General features: G+C 34.5%; 1 protein-coding gene across 1 annotated transcript in view; it reads right to left on the reverse strand.

Moving 5' to 3' along the window:
- The window catches only part of CEP44 (centrosomal protein 44), a 17,067-nt gene that overhangs the window by 10,399 nt on the left and 4,082 nt on the right, over nt 1-2,586 (reverse strand). The window lies entirely within an intron of this gene.

Here is a 2,586-nt window from a genome sequence, read left to right on the forward strand (position 1 = left end):
TACCAAATTTTACTAAAATTTGATATAAAAAGAGTAAATGGTAACCAAAGACAAATATTTACCAACTGTAATTTATTAGATTATAAAACATAAAGGGAATTTAAATTATATCTTGATTATAATAGGAACTGTATCTAAATGAGAAATGCATATGAAAATACTGTCAAATATATGTGCTGTATAAATATTTAAAGAGTTATTATAAAACATTAATCTTAAAAAATCATGACTTCTGAAAGAATGTTTCATAAACTCAAATACCTTGTAGACAGTATCTATAAAGCGCAAGTCATTCTTCGCTATGAGCTCTATATTGGATTCCATTAGAAGTTCTGCTACATAAGGTGAATACGAGGTAAAGGAATAGCTGATGATGGGCAAAGATGCAGCTGTCTCTCCCTTTACCAAACTATTCAGAAGAAAAAGAAAAAGAGTTTTAAGGAGCACAATTCCACAAAGTGAGAGAAGAAGATGAATAAGATGTCAATTTATAAATTAACATTATAGCCAAATAATTAGGAGATACACAAAAAACTCTTTTGATTCCATCTCCTACTCTAAATCAGCATAGCCAAATTGCTTTGAAATAATAATTTACTTATTAGTCAGCACTTTAGTAATAGTATGATCTATTCATCACAGTATTTGATTTTCTAAAGTTTACCCTTACTTGATCATTTTCTCTGATTAAACAAATGTACCACCTTACAGTGCTCTAGTACACTTCACAGTTTGGCAAACACTTGTTACATTACTTCACTTGCTCTTTACAATAAACCTGAAGAAGTAAAATATTATGAATTCTAAATTACAGAGAAGAAAATAGGGCTAGAAAGGGTATCTACTGTAACTGGGCTAATCAGTTTGCATCTTCCATTTATATCAAGCTCATTAAAAATCTGTGCCTTAGATTATGCTAATTCTTCCAGTCTAGAAAGATATCCCAAGAAAGGTATCCCATTTTTTTCTACTTATCTGTTATTCATTATGAATTATTTGTCAAGTTTTAAGCCATCCATAAAGCCATCCTCAACTTTCTGATCCATACTGATCTCTTCCAGAATGAATCCCAGGGTATTCAGTGTTTGAGGCCTCAGGTTTTGCCTTGTATTCTTTTCTATTTGTCTACACATGGGCATTATTTTCTCTGTGAAAAACCTTCTCTGATTTTCCCATAGCAAAGCAAGTAGGTGTTTGTTCAATTAGTCAGTTACACCTGTTAAACTGAAGTAAAAATGTGTTTCCACAAAACTCAAGACATAAGATTCCCCATCGTTACCCCAATTTTTAAAAAAAGGCAGAGAAGAAGTACCTATTAAGATTAAGTTTTGTGGCACCTGGGTAGCTCAGTCGATTAAGCATCCAACTTAGGCTCAGGTCATGATCTCACAGTTCATGAGTTTGAGCCTGGCGTCAGGCTGTGTGCTGACAGCTCAGAGCCTGGAGCCTGCTTCAGATTCTGTGTCTCCCTCTCTCTCTGCCCCTCCCCTGCTCACACTCATCTCTCACTGTCTCTCACAAATAAATAAACATTAAAAAATTTTTAAAAATTAAAATTACATTTTATTTTCAGGACAAATATAAATTATTTCTCTTATATTTACAGGTATAATAATATTTTACCCAATGAGAAAACTGCTGGCAACACTGTTAGCTCATAATAAGAAATGAGAACAATACTTTTGAACAGCAAATCTGTCCATTTTATGCACGTTATGAATAGAAGACAGCCAAGTCTACATTTGATACCTCTTGTTTTTTGGTTTTGTTTTTGAAAGTTCATTTTATTTTGAAAGAGAGAGAGAGAGAGCAGGGGAAGGGCAGAGAGAGGGAGAGAGAATCTCAAGCAGGCTCCATGCTGCTAGCACAGAGCCTAATACAAGGCTTGATCCCACAAACAATGAGATCATGACCTGAGCTAAGACTGAGAGTGAGACATTTAACTGACTGAGCCACCCAGGTGGCCCTAATACTTCTTGTTTTAACCCAAAAATCTTTGTTATCTAGTTTCTGAAGACTTTGATTAAAATAGTAACAAAACATATATTACAAGATGGCATAGTGACCCCCCAAAAATCAGATGCTGGAAAAAAAAATGGTTTTGAAAAATGGATAAGAAATAGATAGAATCAAAATACGTGTGGGGAGAGTGTGTATGAGTGTGAGGAGGCCAATCTGAATAAGCAGCAGCAAGTAGTGTTATCAATCTCAACAGACCTGCAGAGTTACTATGTAGTGAAATAGTCTAAAAATAATTGTTCTTAATGATACTCCTGAAATTGTCAGAAAATCAAATGTTTAAATGCCATACTCAAAAGACAGAAGAATTATCAGTATACTTTAGAAGTATTCCTATCCAAAATGTGTCTTGAAATGATGTTTAGAAGTAGTAGGAAGAAAACTTGGCTATTCAAACTGGTTAAGTCCCAGCAAGACTAGAGAGTAGAGATTTCCCTGTTTAAGGAACCAAGACATGATTAGTACATATTGTGGAACACCTGCTTCTCACACAGAAGGCCTGTAACAGGCCATTTGAGCTCAACTTTCTCCCCACTCTCCTCACTATCCTTTCATTTGTTGCCATCT

Source organism: Suricata suricatta, chromosome 1 (assembly GCF_006229205.1).
Source record: "Suricata suricatta isolate VVHF042 chromosome 1, meerkat_22Aug2017_6uvM2_HiC, whole genome shotgun sequence".
NCBI classification, from domain to species: domain Eukaryota; kingdom Metazoa; phylum Chordata; class Mammalia; order Carnivora; family Herpestidae; genus Suricata; species Suricata suricatta.